This window comes from Leopardus geoffroyi, chromosome D2 (genome assembly GCF_018350155.1).
Source record: "Leopardus geoffroyi isolate Oge1 chromosome D2, O.geoffroyi_Oge1_pat1.0, whole genome shotgun sequence".
In the NCBI taxonomy this organism is placed as follows: domain Eukaryota; kingdom Metazoa; phylum Chordata; class Mammalia; order Carnivora; family Felidae; genus Leopardus; species Leopardus geoffroyi.
In genome coordinates this window covers 78476987-78495847 of record NC_059334.1, presented here as the reverse complement: position 1 = coordinate 78495847, position 18861 = coordinate 78476987, and the positions used below count along the sequence as shown (strand labels likewise).

The following is an 18861-nucleotide window of genomic DNA, read 5'->3' as shown; positions in this document are numbered from 1 at the left end:
TGCTATGAAATATGAGCCACAAAATGACTCCGTCAGATCCTAACTTGAGCCTCATTATCAGCTTCTAGCAGAAGCATGGTCACCGGAGCTGTTTTCTGAACCACCAACACTAAACACAAACGCATGTTTTGTGAGCCCCCAGAGTGACCAACAAAATTATGTCCCCTGAAAATGAACAACCTTGGCCCCACTTAAAAATGATCACTCCAGGGGTGCCTGGGTGGCTCAGTCGGTTAAGTGTCTGACTCCTGACTTCGGCTCAGACCATGATCTTGGGGTCCGTGGCTTCGAGCCCCATATCGGACTCTGGGGACAGCACGCGGCCTGATTGGGATTCTCTCTCCCTCTCTCTCTCTCTCTCTCTCTCTGCCCCTCCCCTACTCTCTCTCTCTCAAAATAAATAAACTTAAAGAACAAAGATCACTCCAGCTGCACCCACATCCATACCCTTTACTGCTCCTTCACACATAATGAGCACAACCAGAGAGAAAGAATCTTCCATGGTCTAAGCCTTGCAACCCTGGATTTGATAAGCCTGAAAGGCAACTACTCTGAGGAGAAGCCATCCTTTGGTAGGGGCTGGGAATTTCTCTGGGATCCCGGAAAACCGACCCACAAACCAGCTTTAGTCATTCCTGAACCGACGTGAGCAGCTCGACGACAGAAAGTTAGCTCCCTTTGCTACAACAACATGGGCCCGTGTCGCTGGGTTTAACCTCTTTCTAATTCTTCGGCACCAATTCTGGCACCGGGCTCTGCCGAGGCTGTTCCCTGACTTGCGCGTGGAGCAGAATTTCCCCTTTTTAGGTCACAAACTCAGAGCGCTCCCTCGTCCCAGCAACTCTCTGCCCCGGGTCCATTTTCAACACCCTCCTTGACGGCATTTATGAAACGCTGGCAAGGTGGCAGCTGGGTTGACCCGTTCCTGCTCTCCACATCATTTCACGGGACTGAAACACGCACACCAACCAGCCACAGCAGGCCAGGGGTATGGAAACACATCGACGTCCATCTCCTCTAAACACGGCTGAACTAAGGGCCGTAGGACCGAGGCTGTGGACCCTCCGGTGACTCTCAAAGCGTTCAGATGAGCCCGCAAAGAGTTGTCTTCCTGTGTTCGCTCCTTGGGCAGGGATGGCTGCTTCCTTGTAGTCTTGCCACCCTGGAGCGTCCGACCCCCTGCCCCACCTCCTGTGTGGGGTTGGACCACCTCACCTCGGCTTCCACTCTCGGGAATTGGAGATTTGGAGCAAGGGTGCATCATAGTGAGTTTTGTTCTCTACTGGCCGATACCTCACAGTCTGGTGAATTGCACCTGTCCGGGTCCCCCAGTGTTATGCCTTACACCCCGCACACCCTGGCCCATTCAGCACACACTCTTGTGTGCAGCTGGCGGGTCTCATCATTGCAACCCGCAATAACGTCCACTCCCATTGGGGCGCCTGGGTGGCTCAGTCGGCTGAGCCTCCGACTTCGGCTCTGGGCGCGATCTCGCAGTTCACGAGTTCGAGCCCCGCGTCGGGCTCTGGGCTGACAGCTCGGAGCCTGGAGCCTGCTTCAGATTCTGTGTCTCCCTCTCTCTCTGCCCTTCCCCTGCTCACGCTCTCTCTCTCTCTCAAAAATAAAATAAAAAATAAACATGAAAAAAATTTTTAAAAAATCCACTCCCATAGAATCATACACTCGAGCGAGGAAATTTCAAAGGCCCGCCATTGGCCTTCTCTCTGAAAATGGCTCGTTTCTCATTCTCCCCCGTTCCCTACCCCCCACCAACCCACCTCCTAGACACTGCTGATGGCACGAGGGGTTGATTCTGGCTTAAGGTGGGCCAATCAGATTTTCTCTCTTGATATGTAATAGGGGCCCTGGAAGTCAATCAAGGGCGGGGGCTGCGTGAGTCACAAGGCAATGAGGAATGGAGGCTGGAATCCGTGCCAGAGAGACCCGGAGACTGCGCTTGATGATGTGAGGGACGAGCAAGGTTAGGAGCCCAGCAGACACCAGCCCACCCTCAGACCAGAAGGACGTAGGTGCTGGCTGAGAAGCCGGGACACGAGGAGTTGCTACAGCCCACAGCTACGTCTTCTCAACTGATGCCCCAGCTCGTTTCCAGGGAGTTTCTGTTTCTGGCAACCAGTGTTCCCTGATTGACACCACACTCAGAAGTTGCCCGTGACCCCCCTCCCTGCCCAGTCCCCATCCTGCTTCAGCATCTCCGCAGCATCTGACGTTGTCACCCCCGCTTTCTCCCAGTGGGTCTGTCCATTTACACAGGTGCTCCAAAACCCGGCTCTCCTTGGCCTTCTCCAGTTTCTCTTCCCTGCTCTCAGGGAAGCCATTTAACAAGATCCAGGATTTGGGGCAGCCGGGTGGCTCAGTTGGTTAAGCATCCGACTCGTGGCTTCAGCTTAAGTCATGATCTCACAGTTTGTGAGACTGAGCCCCTCATCGGGCTCTGTGTCGACAGTACAGAGCCTGCTTGGGATTCCCTCTCTCTCTCTGCCCTTCCTCCGCTCTCTCTCGCTCTTTGAAAATAATTAAATAAACATTAAGAAAAAAATAAGATCCACGATTTGGTCTTCCAGCCTGGTGTCCTCAGAAGATTCCACTGGTTTCCATAGCCTCCCCTGGCGGAAGGCTCCAAATCCAGGCCACCGGCGCTCACTTCCTCCCGCACCCACTGCGTTTTTAACTCTGGTGGCAGTTTCTTCTTAGATGACTCACTGTCACTTAACCTCTTGAAATGTAAATTTACATCTCTCTTGGTCAGGCCAAACTCTGTCTTGACTTTCCCATTTCCACCGACAGGACTACGCTCTTCCCGTCACATTCCCCGGGACCCTCGTGGCAATTCTGCCCCGTGATTGCTGCTTGGGATCTGCCCCCCTTCCAGCCCAGATGCTGTGGTTGTGCGAGTGTAGCTTACAACTATATCCTCGTTCCCAGCACCTGGTACACGGCAGTCACTTGAGTGTTTGCGGAAAGAGCCCAGGGGTGAATGCGTGATAGACTGTGTTTTAATTTTCCCTCAATTTCATTCCTCTGGTCTCTCCAATGCACATTCACCGAGAACTCTGGGTTCTTCCTTCCCAGTGTGTCATTCACGGTCCCCTTCCTCCCCATTCCCTTTGCTTCTGGGTCGGACCCTCATCACTACCCATTAGAGCTACTGTAGAAGCAAGCGGGTCTCCAGGTTGTGATGACAAAACTGACCCGTGGCATCCTAGGAAGATGGAGGCAGCAGGGATTTCAGCTCTTCCCAAATCTCCCCGTGCAAACAGAGCACCAAGCTAGGAAACCCCAAACCTAGGGACTTCGAAAACGAAACTGGAGCGTAAGGCTTTTCCTGAACATCAACCCCCAACGGCCACGAGACCCACCTGGTGTTGGTGTCCGTGCAGGAGGACGTGGAGGGAAGCAACGGGGCACGGCCAGCTGGACCCCAGAGCAGGACAATCCCGAAGTCGCCAAAGGGCATTCACTGGGAAGGACAGTGTGCCGATTTGGAAGCAGCAGCTAAAACCGGAGGGGCTTTGCCCCCTCTACACACGCACATGAGGACAGTCCACACCAGTGCGTACGCGGTGTGCGTGGGATAAGGGGTGGCAGTCTGTGCGTTCCTGTTTCATGGAACGTGCTATGAAATAGGACCCACATGCGCACCTACACGCTCACGCTCCACTGTGTTTTACTAAACTGTAGGATTTTCGAGTAAGGCTTAGCATTCTGCATAACCTGAGTGTGGCCTGATGATCCAGTTGTAACTGACACCAAGTCAGGCTCGGAAACACATGATTTTTGTTGAAATCACATGCAACTCCGAGTTGGCAGCCACAGCATCGAAACCGGCCTGAAAAGGTACTTGTGTGGGTCCAGAGAAACACTGGCAGACGTGACTGAGTCAACACCGTCAAGAGTTTTAAAATAACTTTTCCCCCCATAAAGTCGTGGTGTGTCGGAGCCTCAGGGGCCTCTTAAATCGTCATTCCACAGAACCGTAAATACTTGAAAATCCAATTTGCAAGGGGCAGAATCATAACAGAGGCCAGAAGAATGAAATTTCATCCAGCCAAACCCTTATTTTATGAACGAGGAGACCAAGGTCCAGATCAATGGGGACTTATCCTACCAAAAGGAAACAGTAATTTACGGGAAAGAAAAAATACAGTTCATGCAGCTTCGGGGACAAGGGGGTGAAGGGCGTGGAAATAAGCACAAATGTGCCTTTAGTTTCCCTTTATAAGGAAAGAAAAGAAAGAAATGCATTTATCCCTCTAATCTCAGTAGCCAAACCAGTTTAAAGCCACACGTCGTTCAAAGGAATAAAGCCGTCAGGCTGAGACTTACTTACCCAGTATCCTCTCAGCATGAGGAGCAGAGAGCCGGGAAAAGGCCCTCTCTTCCTGATGTCAGGACTTCTCAGCACTGCCCTCCGCCCGTGGTCTGTCTTCCCCCAGGATCACATGGAAGTGTTCTATAAATGTGCATTGGCTTAAGGTTGGGAACGCTGGCCTGGGAAGCAGCGGCGTGTAAGCAATCTGACCCAGGCCAGGCGGCAGCTTTCCAGAAGGCTCTGCAGCCCCGAGGGAGGATAACAGGGGCCAGGGCGGTTGCAGGTATCGAGAGCCTGCAACTCTGTTCTCCTCACTCTGAGTTTATTTGGGATCCGAATCCAGTCTCCACTGCCTTGGGTTGCAATTTAATTTACTTGGGGGCCGTTCTATATTTTGGCTAGGACCAGCCACTTTTCAAGACTCAGCAGCCTTAATAATAATAAAAACAAAACACACCAAAAAAACCCCCTATAAAATGAGAAGTGCTTCTGGTTCAGCTCCCACAGACCTCATAAAATCAAGTTGTCCTTTTTGGAAATGTCACGGTGATCCCTTGAGACAGGGAGAATGAACAATCGCTCTTAGGCCATTTCTAAATGGCAAAGCTACCTAAAATTCCGTCAGTATTTCGTGGGTCAAATGCACAACCATACAACGAAAACAAAGCAACCATCAGAAAGAGTGTGGAGGTCTTTATGTACCGACCCTGAGAACTCCCCAAGATACGTAGGTAAGTGGGAGAAAAAAGTAAGGTACTGGACAGTATGTATAATATGCTATCATTTGTATAAAACAAGGTATACGTGTATGCATACATCCCATATTATGTGTGGTATGTGAATTCTATGCTCTGAAAGAATCATACCACGCACTTATAATAAATAAATTAGTGACTCTAAAAATTCACACAAGCGACTAGAGAAGGGGGGAGCAGTTGCTGCCAGGAAGGGGCAGAAAACCAGGGGACCGGGAAAGGGGAAGATTGTCTCCTCACGTATCTCTTTTCCTGTTCTAGGAATGTGACCTCATGTGTATAGTCGTTTGTCAAAGAAAATTTTTAAAGTAATCTCATTTCCATTAGAAATACTTAATTTTCAAAATTGCTACTCAGGGCACTGAATTCAATTAACTATAACTCAGGCGCACACACACACACGCACATTTTTTTTTTTTTTTTTTTTTTTACATATTTAACGTCTTTGATTAGGTTGAAATTCCTTAAGAAGACAGAGTTTTGAAATAACAAAAATCCTGGCCTACGCAGGACCCATCTGTGAGTTCCGATCGAGGAGTCTGAGGGCTGGACGTCTGGCCCCGATGCATCTCCTCTGTAGCCATGACTTAGAGCAGGTGCCCAGGTGTCTCATCGTGTGTAAAACAGCCCCACAGCCCCCGCTCTCCGTGGGCCCAGCGTGTCCTAAGCAAGACGATGTACATAAAAGCCTCTGAAAACAGAAAGCCTTTATTCAGGAACAGAGTCGTTCACGGTGATCACATCTTGTAAGATTTTTCTGAAGTTCTTGTGTAATTCAACGCTCAGATTGTGGAAGGCAAATTCCCCCTGAGAATAAGCATCAAGGAAAAGGGGATACTTCCAGAGGGCCTGTATCTACCGTCACTCCTTAGGGCCAGCTTTTATTTTCTTACCCTGTGCAGGGCGCCTTCTTTTAGGTGACCTCCTGGCATGTCCCGGGGAGGGGGGCGGGGGGGAGCTGTGTTCAGGGCTTTCTTCTACGTCTACCTTCTGTTCCCACTTTATTAAACCAGGAGCATTTTTTAGTCCTTGCCTGAGTACCAACGCAGAACGCCTGGTTGAAAATGCTTTGAGATGTAAAAAAGTTGTTTTTTTTTTTTTTTTTTTAATTTTTTTTTTTATTACACTGAAATCACTAGTCAAAGTCCCGGTGCCTAGGAACAGGGTGGAGGGTGGTTCCCACAATCCCAGGACAAACCGCAGACAACTGCTCGCCGGCTGACGTGGCGCCACCGTGTGGCGACATTGCCAGTGCAGCTTCTATCGTCCGTTTGACCCGTCAGCTTTGAACGGCTTCTCCTTTCAAGACACTGATTCATTAACAAAAAGCAAATAATGGTTTGAATTTGGCAAGATTTGAAATCTTTTCAAATTTGCTCATAAAGCGAGGTCTCATCAATATTTTTTTTAATTTTCATTCATTTTTGAGAGAGAGACACACACAGACCAAGTGCGAGCCGGGGAGGAGCAGAGAGGGAGAAGGAGACACCGAATCCCAAGCAGGCTCCGGGCTCTGAGCTGTCAGCGTAGAGCCAGATGCGGGGCTCGAACCCATGAACCTCGAGATCATGACCCGAGCCGAAGTTGGAGGCTTAACCTACTGAGCCACCCAAGCGCCCCTCATTAATATTTTTACTGCTACATTCCTATCTTGCCCAATTCAAATTCAAATAAATGCAGCCCTACTGAAAATGACTGGCAGACGGCAGAGAAGACGAGAAGAACAAAACATTTTGCAGGCAATGCTTAGAGCTGCTGGTTCTTTTAAAATTCCGAGGGGAAAATAATTCAAAGTTATGTTATGACAGTAAACAGGTGGATTTATGAAAATAAGAAGATAATGTTTACGGCCCATTATCTCCCTACGCAGTGGAAAAGAAATTCTCATTAATGAAGCAGCGTTCCTCTCCTTCAAGAATTCACTGAAGCGATAGCAAAGGAATTGTTTTTTGTTGGGACCCTAATGAAGCGAACTGGGACAGAACATCAGTCAAGAGACTGCTCCATGCTTGTGGACATCGGGAAGAGGACTGAGGTCTGGTAATGGACGTATCAGGCCACCGCCTAGAGCTGGGGTAAGAGAGAGCGGTGGGGCTTCGACCCGAACAAGACCCAGTCTGCACTGTAGACCCAGGAGAGGCTCTGAAACACCAGGAACAATGGAGGGAAAGGAACTGGGGTTCAAAATTTGAAAATTAAAAGTTGGTATAAGCAGAGCCTGGGTTTTCACCGTGTTCTATCCCCCTGACGCCCGTCGACCAGACGAAAGCAAAATCAAACAAAACCCAAACCTCCCACATAGTCCGAAATAAAAAATTCAATAGCAGGTCGAAGGCAGACAAACAAACAAACAAACAAACAAACAAACATGTCCCGAAATAGAATGAAAGAAAGATTTAAAATAGGAAAAAAATGTGACAGGCTTAGAGAATCAATCCACGAGGTCCCGCATCTCATTAACGGAGATGCAGACATGAAACAAAAAAGTGGAAAGAAGAAATTATCAAGGAATGAATGTCAGACTATTTCCCACAGTTGAAGCAGGTGAATCTCCAGATAGAAAGGGCCCAGTAGGTGCCTGGCACAGTATCTTACAAATCCCTCATGGGTCTGCGTGTTTCTTGGGCTCTGCTAGGTGGTTCTTATGTTGAGGGAGGGCTCTCACGAAACTCGTCAGACGAGAGCTAGAACCAGAGCCATCTGAAGGCTCGGGGGGTTGGACGCCCAAAAGACTCACTCACATGGCTGGCAGGTGACACAAGCTTTGGCTGCTAGCTCGCCCGTGACCTACACATGGCCTCTCCATGTGTCTTGGGCTTCCTCATAGTACAGAGGATAGGTTCCAAGAGTAAATGTTCCGCGAAACAGAATGTGGAAGCTGCCAATCTCTTAAGGCTTGGATCCAGAAACTGGCACTGTGTCACTCCTGTATCCTATTGGTCAGATGGTCGTGGGGCCCACGTTAAAGGGGAGAAAGACATAAATCCCCTCTCTCAGTGGGAGGAGCTTCAAAGAATTCATGGCCATCTCCGATCCACCGCCAGTCTTAAGTATTTCTAGAAGAAGATCACAGGTCACTTATCAATAATGAGAATCAGAACCAAACTCATTTTTCCAGAACTGTCTCCCTTGGATACCACACTCCAGCTACCCGAAGTTTCCAATATGTCAGACTCCTTGAATCCTCACAGATTTCTCTTTGCCGTTGCCTCTGACCAGAATACAATTTCCCTGTATCTTCACGTGACTCAGTCCTTCTCACGATTCAAGTCTCATCTCAAATGTCACCTCAGAGAAGATGTCCTTGCCCAGCATATCTAAAATAAGTCACGATCAGCATTTACACTCTTAGCCTTGGCTACATCCTTCATAGCACTAATCATTACCAAAATGTTATTTTTGGTCTTGCTTTTGTTTATTATCTGTCTCCTCTCTAAGAGCAGGGAGTTTGTCTCATTCTGCATGGTATCTCCAGCATGAAGACCAGTGCCTGGAACGGGTGTTGAGTGGTTCAGAATCCGTTTCAAGCAGACAAAGAAACAATGTCTCTAAATTCCTGATGGAAAAAAAATATATATTTTCCATTCAAAATTCTATATCCAGCCAAACTATGAAGCAAATGGAAGGGTGGAATGAGACACTTTTCAGATTCAAAAAATTTGCCTCAGTAAAACCAGGGCATAAACTAAGAAAGGTGTTTTTTTTTTTCCTAATGTTTATGTACTTTTGAGAGAGAGACAGAACGCGCACAAGCAGGGGAGGGGCAGAGAGAGGGGGACAGAGGCTCTGAAGTGAGCTCCATGCTGACAGAAGCGAGCCTGATGTGGGGTTGGAACTCACGAACCATGAGCTCATGACCTGAGCTGAAGTCAGATGCTCAACCGCCCCGAGCCACCCAGGCGCCCCAAAACTAAGAAAGGTTTTAAACACAGAATGTAGCAGAAGAAAGCAGGAGAGGGAAGCCCCACGGGGACAAATGTCCAGCAAGACTGGGCTCACAGCTCATCCAAATCAAGGGTGTAGACAGGGTCCTGGGACAGAGATCTCCAGAAAAAATAGATAGTGGACTGGGTGAAGAGGTTAGAAACAGTGGACAGTATATTTCTTCAAAGATGTACTCAAAGCAACTAGAAACGACAGAGGGAAGCAAAAGTTTAAGAAAGAAAATGTAATCCGTAATCCTCTTGACCTCTAGCTCTGCAAGAAATGCTATTCACAGAAATCCAATAATAAAAACATGCTCGTTGATTTTCAGATTTGAGAATCGACCTATAGACAAAGCACAAAGTGCCTACAGGTCGTTACAGAACAGCCTGGATGATTTTGTGGCTGACCTTGTGCTGTGCTGTCCAGATGCCCCTCTAGGGGGGAAAAAAAAAGAACTTCCTTATTACCCCAGCTGCTGGAAGTGCTGTGGTCTTTTTGTGGACTGTCTCAGCCGAAGAGAGATGCGTGAAGGGCAATTCGGCCTCCCCTTCTGCCCAATCCTGCTTCCTTCCCTTCCATGACTGCACCCCTAACAAAATTCCTGCAGGCCAGTGGGTGTCACGGAGAGTGACAGCTGGTGCCAGAAGCAGGGTGGTCCAAGAAAATGGACAGTAGGATAGGATTTGGGAGTGTTTTCACCTGCTACCTGACTGGCAAGGAGGACACCGTCACTGATGCCCGGTGGCACACCAATTGTCCCTGGTACAACGTGGCAGTACGATTGTTAAAATTGTTGCTGGCGGTGAGCTCAGATGGTACCTCAATGAAAGAAGTGTATTCGCTGCTGCGATGTATCAGGTGTTAGTGACATGAAAGGAGGAGTGGCCTTGAGGCCATTGCCAAGACGACCGCTTTGGGACAAGAGAGCATATCGGTGAGAGGGGTTCATCAGCAACGATAGCTAATGTGAAGGCTGGAGGCCCAAGCATGCAGCCAGCGCATGTGAAGGTTGGTTACAAACAGAAGGACGAGACAAATGAGTAAATATGCTTACTGATGATAATGGTGACCAAGGTTTCCCACAGTTGAGAAGGGATATGTAATATGGAAAGAGAAGGCTAGGAAAAAAAAAACCTAGAGGTGCTGTACTGGGGTTAGAGGTTGGTGTAAACGTGTGGGTTTTTTTTTTCCCCCTTTCTTATTTGAACACGTTTTAAATTTATCTATGTATCTATCTAGAGATAAAGATAAAAGATAAATAGGATGTGTTTATCATGTGTGAGTAGGTAAATACGAACATATATTTTCTAGCTCTGTTTCTTTGTTGTTGTTGTTTTTCCAGAGGTCACCTTCACGTTCAATGACCAGAACAGATTTCATGGAGAAGGTGCTTTTGTTTTTTTCAATATTTATTTTTGAGAGGCAGAGAGAGACCGAGTGCAAGCAGAGGAGGGGCAGAGAGAGGGGGAGACACAGAATCTGAAGCAAGCTCCAGGCTCTGAGCTGACAGTGGGGCTTGAACTCGTGAACTGCGAGATCATGACCCGAACTGAAATTGGACGCTTCACTGACTGAGCCACCCAGGTGCTCCTATCTCTATTTCTTGAGGGGGTCTACAAGCCATGATACCCCAGCATACAAAAGTAGGAGATAGTGCCATAGTCCTGGGTTATCCCCCCACAAAATATTTATCAGCTACAAAGGGAGAAAGAATTCCTTTATGGTGAAGAAACCTGCCAGACACTGGCATGACCAGGTGATCAAGATTCACATCACCAGTGGGGCAGGTAGACCTCACGTGCCCCTGGGGTGAAGCACCGAGAACATCGCTCCGTTCTGGTGCTACGCCTGCCAAGGATACGCGGCCTGGGTCTGGACATGGGGAAACATTGAGAAGACCCAAGTTGAGGAGAATCTACAGAAGGGAGATGCTTTACAGCTGTCAAGAGTGAAAGTAACAAGAGACCAAGGAGATGCTTCTGCAGGAGATGAAAAAGAGAGACATCGTGTGATCCTGGATGACATCTTGGACCAGAAATGTCAGGACCCCGTTGGGACAAAAGGAGAAGTCGGAATGGGGTGTAATGACGGGATGCCAGAGTTGTAAAGTGTTGATTTCCTGATAGGGGTGGTTGTGTCGTGGTTACGCAGGGAAGAGTCCAGGGTGGTGGGGTCACGCTGAGGAAAGAGGGGCATCAAGTGTACAACTTGACCGCAAATAAAGAATAGTAACAGTGAGTATCCACATGGGGCGGGGCGGGGTGGGGGGGATAAATACAACTAACGACTGGGGATACGGGAGACCTTTGTATTCTTTTTTAAAAATATTTTTAAATGTTTATTTTTGAGAGAGAGACGGAGTGCAAGTAGGGGAGGGGCAGAGAGCGAGGGAGACACAGAATCTGGGGCAGGCTCCAGGCTCTGAGCTGTCAGCACCGAGCCTGGCGTGGGGCTCGAACTCATGAACCGTAAGATCGTGACCTGAGCTGAAGTCGGACGTTTAATCGACTAAGCCACCCAGGTGCCCCAAGGTCTTTCTTGTTGCAACTTCTATAAATTTCAATTTTCAAAATAAATTATTTTTTTAAATGGTGATATCTGTGCTCTCAGACCACCTGACCAAATTGTACTAACCCCCCTAAAGGCTAATGGCTTCGCTGGGCCTCTTCTGAGACCCCCACCACCTGCCCCGCTACAGCCCTCAACTCTGCTGAAAGCACTCTAGGCTGGACAACAGTAACTCCTCTTGGATGAACCAGGGAGTGTGGCACCAGAATATTCACATGACTGGGGTACCTGGGGGGCTCAGTCGGAGGGTCCGACTTCAGCTCAGGTCATGATCTCACGGTTCGTGAGATTTTACCCTGTGTTGGGCTCTGTGCTGACAGTATGGAGCCTGCTTGGGATTCTCTCTCTCCCTCTCCTTCTGCCCCTCCCCTGCTCATGCTCTCTCTGTCTCTCTGTCTCTCTCTCTAAGTAAATCAACTTAAAAAAAAATAAGAATATTCGAATGACTGAAGAATGCCAAGGTATCATAAATGAAAGCAAAAAGGTGAAAGCCATCCAAATGTCCACCAGTGGATAAACTGTAGCATATCCATACAAGGGAATATTATTCAGATGATGCTACAACGTGGATACACCTTGAAAACATGATGCTAAATGAAAGAAGCCAACACAAAAGACAACATGTTGATGATTCAACTTACACGAAACATCCAGAATAGACAAGTCTGTGGATACAGAGAATAGGCTAGTGTTTGCTAGGGGCTGCGAGAGCACCGGGGGAATGGGGAATAACTCCGAACGGATATGGGTATGGGTTGGTCCCACCCCCCCCCCACCCCCCCCCCGAGGTGATGAAAATGTTCTAGAGTTCATTCTGGTGATGGTTGTGCAACTCTTGTGAATATAATAAAAACCACTGGATCGTATACCTTAAAAGTGTGAATCTTACAGTAGGTGAATTATATCTCAATGACAAAAAGTATCTCACCCTGGCCTTCGGAGGTGAGTAAACATGTTTAAATTGTTCTGCCTCTCCATTCATCTGGTGGGTCTAAGTACGATCCCTGAACAGCAGCACGGGCATCGCCTGGGAATTAGAAGTGGACAATCAGAGGCCCCCTCCCAAAACCTACGGTATCAGAATCTGTATTTTTAAGATTAATTTTATTTATTCATTTATTTACGAGAGAGCGAGAGTGTGGGTGGGGGAGGGACAGAGGGAGAGAGAATCTTAGGCAGGCTCTACGCTCATCACGGAGCCTGATGAGGGGCCCGATCCCACGACCCTGGGATCGTGACCTGAGCCAAAATCAAGAGTCGGACGCTCAACCGACTCAGCCACCCAGGTGCCCCCAGAATCTGTGTTTTTCATAACCATCCCCTGTGGTTCAAATGCACACTAACATTTGGAAAGCACTGGTCTAAAGCATTATTGAGGCCATGGACTCGACTTTTGGGATGACAAATACATAGCAGGCGTGGTCACATTAAGACACCATTTCAATGACATGACATGACATTTAAAAAATGTTTTGAGGGGGGGCGCCTGGGTGGCGCAGTCGGTTGAGTGTCCGACTTCAGCCAGGTCACGATCTCGCGTTCCGTGAGTTCGAGCCCCGCGTCGGGCTCTGGGCTGATGGCTCAGAGCCTGGAGCCTGTTTCCGATTCTGTGTCTCCCTCTCTCTCTGCCCTTCCCCCGTTCATGCTGTGTCTCTCTCTGTCCCAAAAATAAATAAACGTTGAAAGAAAAATTAAAAAAAAAAAAAATGTTTTGAGGGGCGCCTGGGTGGCTCAGTCGGTTGGGCGGCTGACTACGGCCCAGGTCATGATCTCACGGTCTGTGGGTTTGAGCCACACGTCAGGCTCTGTCCTGGGCGCTCAGAGCCTGGAGCCTGCTTCCGATTCTGTGTCTCCCTCTCTCTCTGCCCCTTCCCTGCTTGCTTTCTGTCTGTCTCTCTCTCTCAAAAATAATAAGCAATAAAAAAAAAATTTTTTTTAAATAAATAAAGAAAACAAATAAATAAAAAATGTTTTGAATTTACTGGCCCTTTTGATTTCTTTATTTACAGATGCTCTTCAACACTAACAAAACGAAAGAAAAGCCAACGGAGGCGGCGTCCTGAAGATGGCAGGAGACACTGCGCTTAAGCGTGTTCCAAAATGTCCCCAGGCTAGTACCAGCTGTTCGTTTTGCCAGCTGGAAATCTCTCCAGGAGCAGAAGTCTCACCGATCCGCTGCTGGTTACTAAGATGGCTGTAGTTCTGTTCCATAAAAATAGGGAGGCGGCCGTGGTGCGAAGGCTAATGATCCTTTTTTGACCATTTAGACCCTTCGGCCTCGAGAGCCTGGGAAATATTTATTTGCATGTTTTGATTGAGAATTTGCACTCATTGTTTCACCGTACAGATTAAAAATTAACATTTATTACATTTCTCTCCCGAAATGATACAATTAACACTTCACTGAAACGGCACAGGTTTAATAATCTCTCGCTGTCTCTGCACCCCAGTCCCACCCCAGGTGACCAGCATGCACGGTGCGTATGCCTTTCTCTGGCTTCATGCTGTATACCTGACGACAAACAGCCCCTCTGCTCTCTGGCCAAACCGCACGGCAGGTGATTCCTCTCCTGTCCACGTCCAGGTGAGACGGGCTCGGGGTTGTACATACGCTTCCCTCTCACACTTGGGGTGCTTTGGGCACCCCGGCCTGGAGGTCTTGACAGTGAAGGCAGGCACGTCCCAGTCCTGGGCTTTGTTTTCTCTCAGAAGCTTTTGGATCAGTGTCTAGACTTAGGGCAGACGCTTGGGAAAAGAGAAGTCTCTAGATCTGGAAAGTTCTACACTCGCCTCCCCCCTGCCCCCCCAATTCACAATGCGGACTCCCGTTCTTAACTGAAATGTCAGCTTTTCGGCGGGGGCTTCCCAGACCACCCCAGCTAAAGTTACCCCCCACACTGCTCACCACCTGGTAGGTAACTCCTTCCCACAATATGCTGCCTTTGAATTTCCTCATATTGTCACCATCTGAAATTATTTATCTATTCCCTGTTTGTTATCTTTCTCCCTGATAAGACCGCCAGCTGGCATCCGCCTGTGACAGCAGCGATCTTGTCTGTCTTGCTCACAGAGTCTGGCGTCTCATGGGCCCTTGATAGCCTTAAGCCGAACAATGTGTGTAGCAGGGCTGTGGATGCTCAGGCCCTATGCCCCCGCTGCCCCCCAGTGCACCTGCAACCACGGTGGACAGTTTTCCACGTGTCAAGGGCTCCCATGAGTCCTGGGCTCGCCTTTGCGTTCCTGTAGACATTTCCTTTATTTTCTACGAGCCCAGGAGTGTCATACAAATTATGGCATATACAGGATTGAGTTGTGTTATAGCAGGAGACTCTTTGGAGAGTCTACCCTGACACATTTCTGATTATTTCCCACCTTGGAACAAAGCAGTTCCTAAGCACCAAGCGACGGCCCCGGCTGCCTCCTGCTCTGCTCTCCTCCCCGCCTGCGCCCCGACTTCCATCCTGGGCTCCTTCTCACCTCAGCTTAATGGCCTTGACTCTGCTATCCAGGTCAGATTCTTGCCTAGCTCCAAATCCTTTCCTTCCAAACATCTAACACAGCAGGTAATATACATTCATCTTTGTTTCGCTTGTTTGATGTCTGTCTCTCTCCAAAATCCGTAAGCTCCATGCGTGCAGGGCCTTGCTCGCAGTCTTTAATATTGCATCTCGAGCGTCCAGCCTGTGGCTTAGCACATAGTGGCCCCTCAATAAACATGCATTAATAAATGAAGCACCCAGAAAAGGGGGCAGGGTTTCATCACAGACTCACGCAATCGCCAGCATAGCAGGGGCTACTGGAGAACGAGGGCGTTGAGTTTTTACTAACTACTGCCTTCTCTTGGCAGCCTGGTCGATGAGGAGCGCCAGGATCTCCCCGAGAGATATACTGAATACCAAATCACACCAAGCGACACGTTTATGACACTAGCCGCTATAAACGCATCGTGGATGATCTAACTCGGCCCTGGCTGGACATACACAGACCCCACATCCAGCATTCTTAGCACCAAATCAGCTCTGACCAGAAGGATCCCCCAGTGGCTGGCTGTCTTCCTCAGTGCCGGAACTATTAGAAACTTTGTTTCCCACCCGAGAGCGTACACGTTTTCCCATTTGATTTGCGGGAGAGCTGGTACCCAGCCACAGCCTGATGGACACTCTATGCACGGAGGGATTCAGTCCCTCCACCTCTGCCCCACCCGAAACTCTCCTGCCTCTCTCCTCTCTGCCCGGTGTTCATTAAGGCCTGCTTGCCAGATGTCCCCCTCTGGGTTACTCCTTGCCAGTTCTTCATTGTCATGTCATGTTAATCGGGAGGGTGATCCAGAGGCTCAACTCCCAGGAAAGGAGGAGGGAGTACACTCAGTCACCTCTTCCCCCGCTCACTGGTCTCTGCTCCATCATCTCCTTCTGACTCATAATGTTCATTTGCTAATCTGTCCCCACGTGGCCCCAAGATCACTGCCTCACTTTGAGCAGCACATGTGGACAGAACGACGTTTGACTAAAGAGGAACGTTTCCTCTCAGAGTCTATTTTTATTGTGGAGGAAACGTTTCTGAGTAGACCTTCCATAGACTTCTCCTTAGTCCCATTGGTCAAGAATGACCATATTCCACGCCCTAGGTCCAAGGAGGGGGGAGGAAAGGTGAGTATCTGGGGGTTTTTGTTTGTTTTGTTTTGTTTTTGGCTTCTATGTTGGAAAGTGGGCTTTGACAGTAAAGAAGAAGGGATGGGGAAACAGAGAAAGAGAAGACACGTCTCCCAGCCTCCCTGCAGTTGGGTTGAGGCCATGTGACCAGATGTGAGCAGCAGTGACATGCGCCCATTTGGGTTGAGGCAATTAAGCCAGCAGACTAATTCTGGACTGCCTACTTCTGGTTTTCCAGTGTCACAAGGAAAATTGTAACAATTTTGGCAAAGGTCCTGTACTGGAGTTTCTATTATACCTAGCTGAAGAAACCCTGATAAACCTTTTACTCATCATGTGGGTTATTCTCCATTTGTCCCCACCCTTACCTCAAATTAACCTCCACCTTTCTTGGGGCTCGGTCAGTTAAGCGTCTGACTCTTGATTTTGGCTCACGTCATGATCTCACAGTTCGTGAGTTCAAGCCCCACGTCAGGCTTTATGCTGACGGCGTGGAGCCTGCTTAGGATTCTCTATCTCTCCTCCTCTCTCTGCCCCTCTCCTGCTTGTGATCTCTCTCAAAATAAATAAATAAACTTTAAAAAATTATGATAATTTTTTATCACAGGTGCTCATCCTAGGTACCAGTATTAGATTCTTCTTACTGCTTTTACAAAGGACCATTCACCTGGTCTCCAATTTATCTTTTTTTTCCCTTTGGTTGCTCGTGCTTTTGGGGTATATCTAAGAAACCATCACCTAATCCAAGGCCACAGAGATTTGTACCTGTGTTTTCTTCTAAGATTTTTATCCTGTTAGCTCTTACATTTATTTAGATCAGATCCATTTTGAGTTAATTTTTATATATAGCACGAGGGAGAGGTCCAACTTCATTCTTTTTTTTTTTTATTTATTTTTTATTTATTTTTTATTTAAAAAAAAATTTTTTTTAACGTTTATTTATTTTTGAGACAGAGAGAGAGACAGAGCATGAACGGGGGAGGAGCAGAGAGAGAGGGAGACACAGAATGGGAAGCAGGCTCCGGGCTCTGAGCCATCAGCCCAGAACCCGACGCGGGGCTCGAACTCACGGACCGCGAGATCGTGACCTGAGCTGAAGTCGGATGCTTAACCAACTGAGCCACCCAGGCGCCCCCCAACTTCATTCTTTTGCATGTTGATATCCTATTGTCCTAGCACAATTTGTAGCAAGGACTGTTCTTTCCCCCTTGAATTGTCTTGGCACCTTTGTAAAAAATCAATTGACCGTGGATGAAAAGGTTTATTTCCGGAGTTTTGATTTTATCCCATAGATCAATCTGTCTATCCTTACGCCAACACCACACAGCTACAGCTCTGTAGTAAGTCTTGGAATGGAGGAATGCAAGTCCTGCCAACTCTGTTCTTCTTTTTCAAGATCGTTTTGGCTTCTGGATCCCTTGTATTTCCATATGAATTTTAGGATCAGTTTCATGTCTGTCTCCTCGTGAGACCATGGAAGGCAAAGACAAGTCTCTGAGCCATCCTTGTGATCTACTGTGTTTGTAGGGTGTCTGGCTCATTAGAACACACCAAAACCTCATGGAACTGAATGAAATGCTCCAGGTATTTGTATCCGGAGCTTGGAATGAATTTCCACCTAGAAGAATGCTAACTACTTGTTTCGGTCCCAACGCGCTGAGCTGCAAGTGATAACCGCAAAACAATTAGCACAGGATATTTACAGCTCATTAACAAGCGGTCTGGAGACAGGCAGTTACTCAGCAACTCAGCTATGTCCGTCCTTCTCCTCCATCCCTTAGCATCCTGGTCTTTTCCTCATGCTTGTCACTTTGTCATAGATGGCTGCTGTCGTGTCGGGTACCCGTTTATCACATCAGCATCTTAAAGAAGGAGTGAGGGTGGGGATAAAGCCTCTCTTTTCTGGAGGCTTTGTGTTTCATGCAGATGGGACGCCCCCTCCCACATCACTGACCAGAACTGGATTACATGCCCGTCCCTAGTCCAGTCATTGAGGAAGGAGGATAAGATTGCCACGACTCATTTAGGCCAGTTATAATGCATCCAATGAAGCAGGCACCAGCTTTCACCTTTTCTGAAACCCAGGTAAGTAGGGCTGCGGTGCTGTACCGGCTGTGGGGCAGCTGCAAACAGCGTTTACCTCCAGCTGACTGTACAAGACGCACAGAAGTATTTTTGTAGCCTTACGCAGAAACGCAACTTATATTATTGTTTCTTGGAGAAAATCGAATGCATTCTCAGCACCAAAGAGAACTTTTGAGAAACAACATTTGCAATACAACCCCAAATACGTAGCATGAAAGTCATACGTTTTTCTGAATATAATTCCATCTGTCTTGGACCCTTTTTGAAGATACTTCAGAATATTTTAGCTTGAGAACCAATTGTGAACATAAGCTGCCATGCTGTAGCTATTTAGAAGGGACGGTTAACAGTTTACTAGGAGAAAGTCAATTTTTTGTTGTTCATTTTTGTTGTCCTTCTGGCTTCACCAGGAGTGGGACTGCCGGCTGCACGTCAACCTCAGTGGATCCGCCCCGTGATGGCTCGGAGAAACTCAGGTCACAGAGCCACATCTCTGCCTCCGAGCCCGGCGTCATCCGCGGCAGCCTCCATGACACACGTG

General features: G+C 48.1%; 1 protein-coding gene across 1 annotated transcript in view; it reads right to left on the bottom strand.

The window, feature by feature from the left end:
• TACC2 (transforming acidic coiled-coil containing protein 2) overlaps positions 1-4463 on the bottom strand; it is a 214718-nt gene extending 210255 nt beyond the window's left edge. The window contains 2 exon segments of the mRNA XM_045439735.1: positions 3381-3481; positions 4352-4463. The gene's annotated coding sequence lies outside the window, so the exon portion shown is untranslated.
• Positions 4464-18861: the final 14398 nt, after the last annotated feature.